Raw genomic sequence first — 16836 nt, forward strand, 5'->3', positions numbered from 1 at the left:
TCAGACAAACATGTTTATGGCTTTATCTTATAGAACTCAATATCCCCGTGCTGGGCAAACAGGTTTTGCAGCCGTTTGAGCTAAGATTTTAAAATTATTCACATAATGAAAACCTATACTTTGTCTCGGGCGAGTTTCCCATTCAAATGCATGTAACAGTGAGAAACACACTGTCTTGGCGAAATAAAGCGTTTTTCAACCACTTCATATAAATCGCTGTAACTTTTGATAGAAGACTCAGACAAACATGTTTATGGCTTTATCTTATAGAACTCAATATCCCCGTGCTGGGCAAACAGGTTTTGCAGCCGTTTGAGCTAAGATTTTAAAATTATTCACATAATGAAAACCTATACTTTGTTTCAGGCGAGTTTCCCATTCAAATGCATGTAACAGTGAGAAACACACTGTCTTGGCGAAATAAAGCGTTTTTCAACCACTTCATATAAATCGCTGTAACTTTTGATAGAAGACTCAGACAAACATGTTTATGGCTTTATCTTATAGAACTCAATATCCCCGTGCTGGGCAAACAGGTTTTGCAGCCGTTTGAGCTAAGATTTTAAAATTATTCACATAATGAAAACCTATACTTTGTTTCAGGCGAGTTTCCCATTCAAATGCATGTAACAGTGAGAAACGCATTGTCTTGGCGAAATAAAGCGTTTTCGTACAACTTCATATAAATCGCTGTAACTTTTGATAGAAGACTCAGACAAACATGTTTATGGCTTTATCTTATAGAACTCAATATCCCCGTGCTGGGCAAACAGGTTTTGCAGCCGTTTGAGCTAAGATTTTAAAATTATTCACATAATGAAAACCTATACTTTGTCTCGGGCGAGTTTCCCATTCAAATGCATGTAACAGTGAGAAACACACTGTCTTGGCGAAATAAAGCGTTTTTCAACCACTTCATATAAATCGCTGTAACTTTTGATAGAAGACTCAGACAAACATGTTTATGGCTTTATCTTATAGAACTCAATATCCCCGTGCTGGGCAAACAGGTTTTGCAGCCGTTTGAGCTAAGATTTTAAAATTATTCACATAATGAAAACCTATACTTTGTCTCGGGCGAGTTTCCCATTCAAATGCATGTAACAGTGAGAAACGCATTGTCTTGGCGAAATAAAGCGTTTTCAACCACTTCATATAAATCGCTGTAACTTTTGATAGAAGACTCAGACAAACATGTTTATGGCTTTATCTTATAGAACTCAATATCCCCGTGCTGGGCAAACAGGTTTTGCAGCCGTTTGAGCTAAGATTTTAAAATTATTCACATAATGAAAACCTATACTTTGTTTCAGGCGAGTTTCCCATTCAAATGCATGTAACAGTGAGAAACGCATTGTCTTGGCGAAATAAAGCGTTTTCGTACAACTTCATATAAATCGCTGTAACTTTTGATAGAAGACTCAGACAAACATGTTTATGGCTTTATCTTATAGAACTCAATATCCCCGTGCTGGGCAAACAGGTTTTGCAGCCGTTTGAGCTAAGATTTTAAAATTATTCACATAATGAAAACCTATACTTTGTCTCGGGCGAGTTTCCCATTCAAATGCATGTAACAGTGAGAAACACACTGTCTTGGCGAAATAAAGCGTTTTTCAACCACTTCATATAAATCGCTGTAACTTTTGATAGAAGACTCAGACAAACATGTTTATGGCTTTATCTTATAGAACTCAATATCCCCGTGCTGGGCAAACAGGTTTTGCAGCCGTTTGAGCTAAGATTTTAAAATTATTCACATAATGAAAACCTATACTTTGTCTCGGGCGAGTTTCCCATTCAAATGCATGTAACAGTGAGAAACGCATTGTCTTGGCGAAATAAAGCGTTTTCAACCACTTCATATAAATCGCTGTAACTTTTGATAGAAGACTCAGACAAACATGTTTATGGCTTTATCTTATAGAACTCAATATCCCCGTGCTGGGCAAACAGGTTTTGCAGCCGTTTGAGCTAAGATTTTAAAATTATTCACATAATGAAAACCTATACTTTGTTTCAGGCGAGTTTCCCATTCAAATGCATGTAACAGTGAGAAACGCATTGTCTTGGCGAAATAAAGCGTTTTTCAACCACTTCATATAAATCGCTGTAACTTTTGATAGAAGACTCAGACAAACATGTTTATGGCTTTATCTTATAGAACTCAATATCCCCGTGCTGGGCAAACAGGTTTTGCAGCCGTTTGAGCTAAGATTTTAAAATTATTCACATAATGAAAACCTATACTTTGTTTCAGGCGAGTTTCCCATTCAAATGCATGTAACAGTGAGAAACGCATTGTCTTGGCGAAATAAAGCGTTTTTCAACCACTTCATATAAATCGCTGTAACTTTTGATAGAAGACTCAGACAAACATGTTTATGGCTTTATCTTATAGAACTCAATATCCCCGTGCTGGGCAAACAGGTTTTGCAGCCGTTTGAGCTAAGATTTTAAAATTATTCACATAATGAAAACCTATACTTTGTTTCAGGCGAGTTTCCCATTCAAATGCATGTAACAGTGAGAAACGCATTGTCTTGGCGAAATAAAGCGTTTTTCAACCACTTCATATAAATCGCTGTAACTTTTGATAGAAGACTCAGACAAACATGTTTATGGCTTTATCATATAGAACTCAATATCCCCGTGCTGGGCAAACAGGTTTTGCAGCCGTTTGAGCTAAGATTTTAAAATTATTCACATAATGAAAACCTATACTTTGTTTCAGGCGAGTTTCCCATTCAAATGCATGTAACAGTGAGAAACGCATTGTCTTGGCGAAATAAAGCGTTTTCGTACAACTTCATATAAATCGCTGTAACTTTTGATAGAAGACTCAGACAAACATGTTTATGGCTTTATCTTATAGAACTCAATATCCCCGTGCTGGGCAAACAGGTTTTGCAGCCGATTGAGCTAAGATTTTAAAATTATTCACATAATGAAAACCTATACTTTGTCTCGGGCGAGTTTCCCATTCAAATGCATGTAACAGTGAGAAACGCATTGTCTTGGCGAAATAAAGCGTTTTTCAACCACTTCATATAAATCGCTGTAACTTTTGATAGAAGACTCAGACAAACATGTTTATGGCTTTATCTTATAGAACTCAATATCCCCGTGCTGGGCAAACAGGTTTTGCAGCCGTTTGAGCTAAGATTTTAAAATTATTCACATAATGAAAACCTATACTTTGTTTCAGGCGAGTTTCCCATTCAAATGCATGTAACAGTGAGAAACGCATTGTCTTGGCGAAATAAAGCGTTTTTGAACAACTTCATATAAATCGCTGTAACTTTTGATAGAAGACTCAGACAAACATGTTTATGGCTTTATCTTATAGAACTCAATATCCCCGTGCTGGGCAAACAGGTTTTGCAGCCGTTTGAGCTAAGATTTTAAAATTATTCACATAATGATAACCTATACTTTGTTTCAGGCGAGTTTCCCATTCAAATGCATGTAACAGTGAGAAACGCATTGTCTTGGCGAAATAAAGCGTTTTCGTACAACTTCATATAAATCGCTGTAACTTTTGATAGAAGACTCAGACAAACATGTTTATGGCTTTATCTTATAGAACTCAATATCCCCGTGCTGGGCAAACAGGTTTTGCAGCCGTTTGAGCTAAGATTTTAAAATTATTCACATAATGAAAACCTATACTTTGTTTCAGGCGAGTTTCCCATTCAAATGCATGTAACAGTGAGAAACGCATTGTCTTGGCGAAATAAAGCGTTTTTCAACCACTTCATATAAATCGCTGTAACTTTTGATAGAAGACTCAGACAAACATGTTTATGGCTTTATCATATAGAACTCAATATCCCCGTGCTGGGCAAACAGGTTTTGCAGCCGTTTGAGCTAAGATTTTAAAATTATTCACATAATGAAAACCTATACTTTGTTTCAGGCGAGTTTCCCATTCAAATGCATGTAACAGTGAGAAACGCATTGTCTTGGCGAAATAAAGCGTTTTCGTACAACTTCATATAAATCGCTGTAACTTTTGATAGAAGACTCAGACAAACATGTTTATGGCTTTATCTTATAGAACTCAATATCCCCGTGCTGGGCAAACAGGTTTTGCAGCCGTTTGAGCTAAGATTTTAAAATTATTCACATAATGAAAACCTATACTTTGTCTCGGGCGAGTTTCCCATTCAAATGCATGTAACAGTGAGAAACACACTGTCTTGGCGAAATAAAGCGTTTTTCAACCACTTCATATAAATCGCTGTAACTTTTGATAGAAGACTCAGACAAACATGTTTATGGCTTTATCTTATAGAACTCAATATCCCCGTGCTGGGCAAACAGGTTTTGCAGCCGATTGAGCTAAGATTTTAAAATTATTCACATAATGAAAACCTATACTTTGTCTCGGGCGAGTTTCCCATTCAAATGCATGTAACAGTGAGAAACGCATTGTCTTGGCGAAATAAAGCGTTTTTCAACCACTTCATATAAATCGCTGTAACTTTTGATAGAAGACTCAGACAAACATGTTTATGGCTTTATCTTATAGAACTCAATATCCCCGTGCTGGGCAAACAGGTTTTGCAGCCGTTTGAGCTAAGATTTTAAAATTATTCACATAATGAAAACCTATACTTTGTTTCAGGCGAGTTTCCCATTCAAATGCATGTAACAGTGAGAAACGCATTGTCTTGGCGAAATAAAGCGTTTTTCAACCACTTCATATAAATCGCTGTAACTTTTGATAGAAGACTCAGACAAACATGTTTATGGCTTTATCTTATAGAACTCAATATCCCCGTGCTGGGCAAACAGGTTTTGCAGCCGTTTGAGCTAAGATTTTAAAATTATTCACATAATGAAAACCTATACTTTGTTTCAGGCGAGTTTCCCATTCAAATGCATGTAACAGTGAGAAACGCATTGTCTTGGCGAAATAAAGCGTTTTCGTACAACTTCATATAAATCGCTGTAACTTTTGATAGAAGACTCAGACAAACATGTTTATGGCTTTATCTTATAGAACTCAATATCCCCGTGCTGGGCAAACAGGTTTTGCAGCCGTTTGAGCTAAGATTTTAAAATTATTCACATAATGAAAACCTATACTTTGTCTCGGGCGAGTTTCCCATTCAAATGCATGTAACAGTGAGAAACACACTGTCTTGGCGAAATAAAGCGTTTTTCAACCACTTCATATAAATCGCTGTAACTTTTGATAGAAGACTCAGACAAACATGTTTATGGCTTTATCTTATAGAACTCAATATCCCCGTGCTGGGCAAACAGGTTTTGCAGCCGTTTGAGCTAAGATTTTAAAATTATTCACATAATGAAAACCTATACTTTGTTTCAGGCGAGTTTCCCATTCAAATGCATGTAACAGTGAGAAACGCATTGTCTTGGCGAAATAAAGCGTTTTCGTACAACTTCATATAAATCGCTGTAACTTTTGATAGAAGACTCAGACAAACATGTTTATGGCTTTATCTTATAGAACTCAATATCCCCGTGCTGGGCAAACAGGTTTTGCAGCCGTTTGAGCTAAGATTTTAAAATTATTCACATAATGAAAACCTATACTTTGTTTCAGGCGAGTTTCCCATTCAAATGCATGTAACAGTGAGAAACACACTGTCTTGGCGAAATAAAGCGTTTTTCAACCACTTCATATAAATCGCTGTAACTTTTGATAGAAGACTCAGACAAACATGTTTATGGCTTTATCTTATAGAACTCAATATCCCCGTGCTGGGCAAACAGGTTTTGCAGCCGTTTGAGCTAAGATTTTAAAATTATTCACATAATGAAAACCTATACTTTGTTTCAGGCGAGTTTCCCATTCAAATGCATGTAACAGTGAGAAACGCATTGTCTTGGCGAAATAAAGCGTTTTCGTACAACTTCATATAAATCGCTGTAACTTGTAATAGAAGACTCAGACAAACATGTTTATGGCTTTATCTTATAGAACTCAATATCCCCGTGCTGGGCAAACAGGTTTTGCAGCCGATTGAGGTAAGATTTTAAAATTATTCACATAATGAAAACCTATACTTTGTCTCGGGCGAGTTTCCCATTCAAATGCATGTAACAGTGAGAAACGCATTGTCTTGGCGAAATAAAGCGTTTTTCAACCACTTCATATAAATCGCTGTAACTTGTAATAGAAGACTCAGACAAACATGTTTATGGCTTTATCTTATAGAACTCAATATCCCCGTGCTGGGCAAACAGGTTTTGCAGCCGTTTGAGCTAAGATTTTAAAATTATTCACATAATGAAAACCTATACTTTGTTTCAGGCGAGTTTCCCATTCAAATGCATGTAACAGTGAGAAACGCATTGTCTTGGCGAAATAAAGCGTTTTTGAACAACTTCATATAAATCGCTGTAACTTTTGATAGAAGACTCAGACAAACATGTTTATGGCTTTATCTTATAGAACTCAATATCCCCGTGCTGGGCAAACAGGTTTCGCAGCCGTTTGAGCTAAGATTTTAAAATTATTCACATAATGAAAACCTATACTTTGTCTCGGGCGAGTTTCCCATTCAAATGCATGTAACAGTGAGAAACACACTGTCTTGGCGAAATAAAGCGTTTTTCAACCACTTCATATAAATCGCTGTAACTTTTGATAGAAGACTCAGACAAACATGTTTATGGCTTTATCTTATAGAACTCAATATCCCCGTGCTGGGCAAACAGGTTTTGCAGCCGTTTGAGCTAAGATTTTAAAATTATTCACATAATGAAAACCTATACTTTGTTTCAGGCGAGTTTCCCATTCAAATGCATGTAACAGTGAGAAACGCATTGTCTTGGCGAAATAAAGCGTTTTTCAACCACTTCATATAAATCGCTGTAACTTTTGATAGAAGACTCAGACAAACATGTTTATGGCTTTATCTTATAGAACTCAATATCCCCGTGCTGGGCAAACAGGTTTTGCAGCCGTTTGAGCTAAGATTTTAAAATTATTCACATAATGAAAACCTATACTTTGTTTCAGGCGAGTTTCCCATTCATATGCATGTAACAGTGAGAAACGCATTGTCTTGGCGAAATAAAGCGTTTTTCAACCACTTCATATAAATCGCTGTAACTTTTGATAGAAGACTCAGACAAACATGTTTATGGCTTTATCATATAGAACTCAATATCCCCGTGCTGGGCAAACAGGTTTTGCAGCCGTTTGAGCTAAGATTTTAAAATTATTCACATAATGAAAACCTATACTTTGTTTCAGGCGAGTTTCCCATTCAAATGCATGTAACAGTGAGAAACGCATTGTCTTGGCGAAATAAAGCGTTTTCGTACAACTTCATATAAATCGCTGTAACTTTTGATAGAAGACTCAGACAAACATGTTTATGGCTTTATCTTATAGAACTCAATATCCCCGTGCTGGGCAAACAGGTTTTGCAGCCGTTTGAGCTAAGATTTTAAAATTATTCACATAATGAAAACCTATACTTTGTCTCGGGCGAGTTTCCCATTCAAATGCATGTAACAGTGAGAAACACACTGTCTTGGCGAAATAAAGCGTTTTTCAACCACTTCATATAAATCGCTGTAACTTTTGATAGAAGACTCAGACAAACATGTTTATGGCTTTATCTTATAGAACTCAATATCCCCGTGCTGGGCAAACAGGTTTTGCAGCCGTTTGAGCTAAGATTTTAAAATTATTCACATAATGAAAACCTATACTTTGTTTCAGGCGAGTTTCCCATTCAAATGCATGTAACAGTGAGAAACGCATTGTCTTGGCGAAATAAAGCGTTTTCGTACAACTTCATATAAATCGCTGTAACTTGTAATAGAAGACTCAGACAAACATGTTTATGGCTTTATCTTATAGAACTCAATATCCCCGTGCTGGGCAAACAGGTTTTGCAGCCGTTTGAGCTAAGATTTTAAAATTATTCACATAATGAAAACCTATACTTTGTTTCAGGCGAGTTTCCCATTCAAATGCATGTAACAGTGAGAAACGCATTGTCTTGGCGAAATAAAGCGTTTTCGTACAACTTCATATAAATCGCTGTAACTTTTGATAGAAGACTCAGACAAACATGTTTATGGCTTTATCTTATAGAACTCAATATCCCCGTGCTGGGCAAACAGGTTTTGCAGCCGTTTGAGCTAAGATTTTAAAATTATTCACATAATGAAAACCTATACTTTGTCTCGGGCGAGTTTCCCATTCAAATGCATGTAACAGTGAGAAACACACTGTCTTGGCGAAATAAAGCGTTTTTCAACCACTTCATATAAATCGCTGTAACTTTTGATAGAAGACTCAGACAAACATGTTTATGGCTTTATCTTATAGAACTCAATATCCCCGTGCTGGGCAAACAGGTTTTGCAGCCGATTGAGCTAAGATTTTAAAATTATTCACATAATGAAAACCTATACTTTGTCTCGGGCGAGTTTCCCATTCAAATGCATGTAACAGTGAGAAACGCATTGTCTTGGCGAAATAAAGCGTTTTTCAACCACTTCATATAAATCGCTGTAACTTTTGATAGAAGACTCAGACAAACATGTTTATGGCTTTATCTTATAGAACTCAATATCCCCGTGCTGGGCAAACAGGTTTTGCAGCCGTTTGAGCTAAGATTTTAAAATTATTCACATAATGAAAACCTATACTTTGTTTCAGGCGAGTTTCCCATTCAAATGCATGTAACAGTGAGAAACGCATTGTCTTGGCGAAATAAAGCGTTTTTGAACAACTTCATATAAATCGCTGTAACTTTTGATAGAAGACTCAGACAAACATGTTTATGGCTTTATCTTATAGAACTCAATATCCCCGTGCTGGGCAAACAGGTTTTGCAGCCGTTTGAGCTAAGATTTTAAAATTATTCACATAATGATAACCTATACTTTGTTTCAGGCGAGTTTCCCATTCAAATGCATGTAACAGTGAGAAACGCATTGTCTTGGCGAAATAAAGCGTTTTCGTACAACTTCATATAAATCGCTGTAACTTTTGATAGAAGACTCAGACAAACATGTTTATGGCTTTATCTTATAGAACTCAATATCCCCGTGCTGGGCAAACAGGTTTTGCAGCCGTTTGAGCTAAGATTTTAAAATTATTCACATAATGAAAACCTATACTTTGTTTCAGGCGAGTTTCCCATTCAAATGCATGTAACAGTGAGAAACGCATTGTCTTGGCGAAATAAAGCGTTTTTCAACCACTTCATATAAATCGCTGTAACTTTTGATAGAAGACTCAGACAAACATGTTTATGGCTTTATCATATAGAACTCAATATCCCCGTGCTGGGCAAACAGGTTTTGCAGCCGTTTGAGCTAAGATTTTAAAATTATTCACATAATGAAAACCTATACTTTGTTTCAGGCGAGTTTCCCATTCAAATGCATGTAACAGTGAGAAACGCATTGTCTTGGCGAAATAAAGCGTTTTCGTACAACTTCATATAAATCGCTGTAACTTTTGATAGAAGACTCAGACAAACATGTTTATGGCTTTATCTTATAGAACTCAATATCCCCGTGCTGGGCAAACAGGTTTTGCAGCCGTTTGAGCTAAGATTTTAAAATTATTCACATAATGAAAACCTATACTTTGTCTCGGGCGAGTTTCCCATTCAAATGCATGTAACAGTGAGAAACACACTGTCTTGGCGAAATAAAGCGTTTTTCAACCACTTCATATAAATCGCTGTAACTTTTGATAGAAGACTCAGACAAACATGTTTATGGCTTTATCTTATAGAACTCAATATCCCCGTGCTGGGCAAACAGGTTTTGCAGCCGATTGAGCTAAGATTTTAAAATTATTCACATAATGAAAACCTATACTTTGTCTCGGGCGAGTTTCCCATTCAAATGCATGTAACAGTGAGAAACGCATTGTCTTGGCGAAATAAAGCGTTTTTCAACCACTTCATATAAATCGCTGTAACTTTTGATAGAAGACTCAGACAAACATGTTTATGGCTTTATCTTATAGAACTCAATATCCCCGTGCTGGGCAAACAGGTTTTGCAGCCGTTTGAGCTAAGATTTTAAAATTATTCACATAATGAAAACCTATACTTTGTTTCAGGCGAGTTTCCCATTCAAATGCATGTAACAGTGAGAAACGCATTGTCTTGGCGAAATAAAGCGTTTTTCAACCACTTCATATAAATCGCTGTAACTTTTGATAGAAGACTCAGACAAACATGTTTATGGCTTTATCTTATAGAACTCAATATCCCCGTGCTGGGCAAACAGGTTTTGCAGCCGTTTGAGCTAAGATTTTAAAATTATTCACATAATGAAAACCTATACTTTGTTTCAGGCGAGTTTCCCATTCAAATGCATGTAACAGTGAGAAACGCATTGTCTTGGCGAAATAAAGCGTTTTTCAACCACTTCATATAAATCGCTGTAACTTTTGATAGAAGACTCAGACAAACATGTTTATGGCTTTATCATATAGAACTCAATATCCCCGTGCTGGGCAAACAGGTTTTGCAGCCGTTTGAGCTAAGATTTTAAAATTATTCACATAATGAAAACCTATACTTTGTTTCAGGCGAGTTTCCCATTCAAATGCATGTAACAGTGAGAAACGCATTGTCTTGGCGAAATAAAGCGTTTTCGTACAACTTCATATAAATCGCTGTAACTTTTGATAGAAGACTCAGACAAACATGTTTATGGCTTTATCTTATAGAACTCAATATCCCCGTGCTGGGCAAACAGGTTTTGCAGCCGTTTGAGCTAAGATTTTAAAATTATTCACATAATGAAAACCTATACTTTGTCTCGGGCGAGTTTCCCATTCAAATGCATGTAACAGTGAGAAACACACTGTCTTGGCGAAATAAAGCGTTTTTCAACCACTTCATATAAATCGCTGTAACTTTTGATAGAAGACTCAGACAAACATGTTTATGGCTTTATCTTATAGAACTCAATATCCCCGTGCTGGGCAAACAGGTTTTGCAGCCGATTGAGCTAAGATTTTAAAATTATTCACATAATGAAAACCTATACTTTGTCTCGGGCGAGTTTCCCATTCAAATGCATGTAACAGTGAGAAACGCATTGTCTTGGCGAAATAAAGCGTTTTTCAACCACTTCATATAAATCGCTGTAACTTTTGATAGAAGACTCAGACAAACATGTTTATGGCTTTATCTTATAGAACTCAATATCCCCGTGCTGGGCAAACAGGTTTTGCAGCCGTTTGAGCTAAGATTTTAAAATTATTCACATAATGAAAACCTATACTTTGTTTCAGGCGAGTTTCCCATTCAAATGCATGTAACAGTGAGAAACGCATTGTCTTGGCGAAATAAAGCGTTTTTCAACCACTTCATATAAATCGCTGTAACTTTTGATAGAAGACTCAGACAAACATGTTTATGGCTTTATCTTATAGAACTCAATATCCCCGTGCTGGGCAAACAGGTTTTGCAGCCGTTTGAGCTAAGATTTTAAAATTATTCACATAATGAAAACCTATACTTTGTTTCAGGCGAGTTTCCCATTCAAATGCATGTAACAGTGAGAAACGCATTGTCTTGGCGAAATAAAGCGTTTTCGTACAACTTCATATAAATCGCTGTAACTTTTGATAGAAGACTCAGACAAACATGTTTATGGCTTTATCTTATAGAACTCAATATCCCCGTGCTGGGCAAACAGGTTTTGCAGCCGTTTGAGCTAAGATTTTAAAATTATTCACATAATGAAAACCTATACTTTGTCTCGGGCGAGTTTCCCATTCAAATGCATGTAACAGTGAGAAACACACTGTCTTGGCGAAATAAAGCGTTTTTCAACCACTTCATATAAATCGCTGTAACTTTTGATAGAAGACTCAGACAAACATGTTTATGGCTTTATCTTATAGAACTCAATATCCCCGTGCTGGGCAAACAGGTTTTGCAGCCGTTTGAGCTAAGATTTTAAAATTATTCACATAATGAAAACCTATACTTTGTTTCAGGCGAGTTTCCCATTCAAATGCATGTAACAGTGAGAAACGCATTGTCTTGGCGAAATAAAGCGTTTTCGTACAACTTCATATAAATCGCTGTAACTTTTGATAGAAGACTCAGACAAACATGTTTATGGCTTTATCTTATAGAACTCAATATCCCCGTGCTGGGCAAACAGGTTTTGCAGCCGTTTGAGCTAAGATTTTAAAATTATTCACATAATGAAAACCTATACTTTGTTTCAGGCGAGTTTCCCATTCAAATGCATGTAACAGTGAGAAACACACTGTCTTGGCGAAATAAAGCGTTTTTCAACCACTTCATATAAATCGCTGTAACTTTTGATAGAAGACTCAGACAAACATGTTTATGGCTTTATCTTATAGAACTCAATATCCCCGTGCTGGGCAAACAGGTTTTGCAGCCGTTTGAGCTAAGATTTTAAAATTATTCACATAATGAAAACCTATACTTTGTTTCAGGCGAGTTTCCCATTCAAATGCATGTAACAGTGAGAAACGCATTGTCTTGGCGAAATAAAGCGTTTTCGTACAACTTCATATAAATCGCTGTAACTTGTAATAGAAGACTCAGACAAACATGTTTATGGCTTTATCTTATAGAACTCAATATCCCCGTGCTGGGCAAACAGGTTTTGCAGCCGATTGAGCTAAGATTTTAAAATTATTCACATAATGAAAACCTATACTTTGTCTCGGGCGAGTTTCCCATTCAAATGCATGTAACAGTGAGAAACGCATTGTCTTGGCGAAATAAAGCGTTTTTCAACCACTTCATATAAATCGCTGTAACTTTTGATAGAAGACTCAGACAAACATGTTTATGGCTTTATCTTATAGAACTCAATATCCCCGTGCTGGGCAAACAGGTTTCGCAGCCGTTTGAGCTAAGATTTTAAAATTATTCACATAATGAAAACCTATACTTTGTCTCGGGCGAGTTTCCCATTCAAATGCATGTAACAGTGAGAAACACACTGTCTTGGCGAAATAAAGCGTTTTTCAACCACTTCATATAAATCGCTGTAACTTTTGATAGAAGACTCAGACAAACATGTTTATGGCTTTATCTTATAGAACTCAATATCCCCGTGCTGGGCAAACAGGTTTTGCAGCCGTTTGAGCTAAGATTTTAAAATTATTCACATAATGAAAACCTATACTTTGTTTCAGGCGATTTTCCCATTCAAATGCATGTAACAGTGAGAAACGCATTGTCTTGGCGAAATAAAGCGTTTTTCAACCACTTCATATAAATCGCTGTAACTTTTGATAGAAGACTCAGACAAACATGTTTATGGCTTTATCTTATAGAACTCAATATCCCCGTGCTGGGCAAACAGGTTTTGCAGCCGTTTGAGCTAAGATTTTAAAATTATTCACATAATGAAAACCTATACTTTGTTTCAGGCGAGTTTCCCATTCATATGCATGTAACAGTGAGAAACGCATTGTCTTGGCGAAATAAAGCGTTTTTCAACCACTTCATATAAATCGCTGTAACTTTTGATAGAAGACTCAGACAAACATGTTTATGGCTTTATCATATAGAACTCAATATCCCCGTGCTGGGCAAACAGGTTTTGCAGCCGTTTGAGCTAAGATTTTAAAATTATTCACATAATGAAAACCTATACTTTGTTTCAGGCGAGTTTCCCATTCAAATGCATGTAACAGTGAGAAACGCATTGTCTTGGCGAAATAAAGCGTTTTCGTACAACTTCATATAAATCGCTGTAACTTTTGATAGAAGACTCAGACAAACATGTTTATGGCTTTATCTTATAGAACTCAATATCCCCGTGCTGGGCAAACAGGTTTTGCAGCCGTTTGAGCTAAGATTTTAAAATTATTCACATAATGAAAACCTATACTTTGTCTCGGGCGAGTTTCCCATTCAAATGCATGTAACAGTGAGAAACACACTGTCTTGGCGAAATAAAGCGTTTTTCAACCACTTCATATAAATCGCTGTAACTTTTGATAGAAGACTCAGACAAACATGTTTATGGCTTTATCTTATAGAACTCAATATCCCCGTGCTGGGCAAACAGGTTTTGCAGCCGTTTGAGCTAAGATTTTAAAATTATTCACATAATGAAAACCTATACTTTGTTTCAGGCGAGTTTCCCATTCAAATGCATGTAACAGTGAGAAACGCATTGTCTTGGCGAAATAAAGCGTTTTCGTACAACTTCATATAAATCGCTGTAACTTGTAATAGAAGACTCAGACAAACATGTTTATGGCTTTATCTTATAGAACTCAATATCCCCGTGCTGGGCAAACAGGTTTTGCAGCCGTTTGAGCTAAGATTTTAAAATTATTCACATAATGAAAACCTATACTTTGTTTCAGGCGAGTTTCCCATTCAAATGCATGTAACAGTGAGAAACGCATTGTCTTGGCGAAATAAAGCGTTTTCGTACAACTTCATATAAATCGCTGTAACTTGTAATAGAAGACTCAGACAAACATGTTTATGGCTTTATCTTATAGAACTCAATATCCCCGTGCTGGGCAAACAGGTTTTGCAGCCGTTTGAGCTAAGATTTTAAAATTATTCACATAATGAAAACCTATACTTTGTCTCGGGCGAGTTTCCCATTCAAATGCATGTAACAGTGAGAAACACACTGTCTTGGCGAAATAAAGCGTTTTTCAACCACTTCATATAAATCGCTGTAACTTTTGATAGAAGACTCAGACAAACATGTTTATGGCTTTATCTTATAGAACTCAATATCCCCGTGCTGGGCAAACAGGTTTTGCAGCCGTTTGAGCTAAGATTTTAAAATTATTCACATAATGAAAACCTATACTTTGTCTCGGGCGAGTTTCCCATTCAAATGCATGTAACAGTGAGAAACACACTGTCTTGGCGAAATAAAGCGTTTTTCAACCACTTCATATAAATCGCTGTAACTTTTGATAGAAGACTCAGACAAACATGTTTATGGCTTTATCTTATAGAACTCAATATCCCCGTGCTGGGCAAACAGGTTTTGCAGCCGTTTGAGCTAAGATTTTAAAATTATTCACATAATGAAAACCTATACTTTGTTTCAGGCGAGTTTCCCATTCAAATGCATGTAACAGTGAGAAACGCATTGTCTTGGCGAAATAAAGCGTTTTCGTACAACTTCATATAAATCGCTGTAACTTGTAATAGAAGACTCAGACAAACATGTTTATGGCTTTATCTTATAGAACTCAATATCCCCGTGCTGGGCAAACAGGTTTTGCAGCCGTTTGAGCTAAGATTTTAAAATTATTCACATAATGAAAACCTATACTTTGTTTCAGGCGAGTTTCCCATTCAAATGCATGTAACAGTGAGAAACGCATTGTCTTGGCGAAATAAAGCGTTTTCGTACAACTTCATATAAATCGCTGTAACTTGTAATAGAAGACTCAGACAAACATGTTTATGGCTTTATCTTATAGAACTCAATATCCCCGTGCTGGGCAAACAGGTTTTGCAGCCGTTTGAGCTAAGATTTTAAAATTATTCACATAATGAAAACCTATACTTTGTCTCGGGCGAGTTTCCCATTCAAATGCATGTAACAGTGAGAAACACACTGTCTTGGCGAAATAAAGCGTTTTTCAACCACTTCATATAAATCGCTGTAACTTTTGATAGAAGACTCAGACAAACATGTTTATGGCTTTATCTTATAGAACTCAATATCCCCGTGCTGGGCAAACAGGTTTTGCAGCCGATTGAGCTAAGATTTTAAAATTATTCACATAATGAAAACCTATACTTTGTCTCGGGCGAGTTTCCCATTCAAATGCATGTAACAGTGAGAAACGCATTGTCTTGGCGAAATAAAGCGTTTTTCAACCACTTCATATAAATCGCTGTAACTTTTGATAGAAGACTCAGACAAACATGTTTATGGCTTTATCTTATAGAACTCAATATCCCCGTGCTGGGCAAACAGGTTTTGCAGCCGTTTGAGCTAAGATTTTAAAATTATTCACATAATGAAAACCTATACTTTGTTTCAGGCGAGTTTCCCATTCAAATGCATGTAACAGTGAGAAACGCATTGTCTTGGCGAAATAAAGCGTTTTTGAACAACTTCATATAAATCGCTGTAACTTTTGATAGAAGACTCAGACAAACATGTTTATGGCTTTATCTTATAGAACTCAATATCCCCGTGCTGGGCAAACAGGTTTTGCAGCCGTTTGAGCTAAGATTTTAAAATTATTCACATAATGAAAACCTATACTTTGTTTCAGGCGAGTTTCCCATTCAAATGCATGTAACAGTGAGAAACGCATTGTCTTGGCGAAATAAAGCGTTTTCGTACAACTTCATATAAATCGCTGTAACTTTTGATAGAAGACTCAGACAAACATGTTTATGGCTTTATCTTATAGAACTCAATATCCCCGTGCTGGGCAAACAGGTTTTGCAGCCGTTTGAGCTAAGATTTTAAAATTATTCACATAATGAAAACCTATACTTTGTCTCGGGCGAGTTTCCCATTCAAATGCATGTAACAGTGAGAAACACACTGTCTTGGCGAAATAAAGCGTTTTTCAACCACTTCATATAAATCGCTGTAACTTTTGATAGAAGACTCAGACAAACATGTTTATGGCTTTATCTTATAGAACTCAATATCCCCGTGCTGGGCAAACAGGTTTTGCAGCCGTTTGAGCTAAGATTTTAAAATTATTCACATAATGAAAACCTATACTTTGTTTCAGGCGAGTTTCCCATTCAAATGCATGTAACAGTGAGAAACGCATTGTCTTGGCGAAATAAAGCGTTTTCGTACAACTTCATATAAATCGCTGTAACTTGTAATAGAAGACTCAGACAAACA

The sequence above is a fragment of the Maylandia zebra genome, linkage group LG12, assembly GCF_041146795.1.
Source record: "Maylandia zebra isolate NMK-2024a linkage group LG12, Mzebra_GT3a, whole genome shotgun sequence".
NCBI lineage: Eukaryota > Metazoa > Chordata > Actinopteri > Cichliformes > Cichlidae > Maylandia > Maylandia zebra.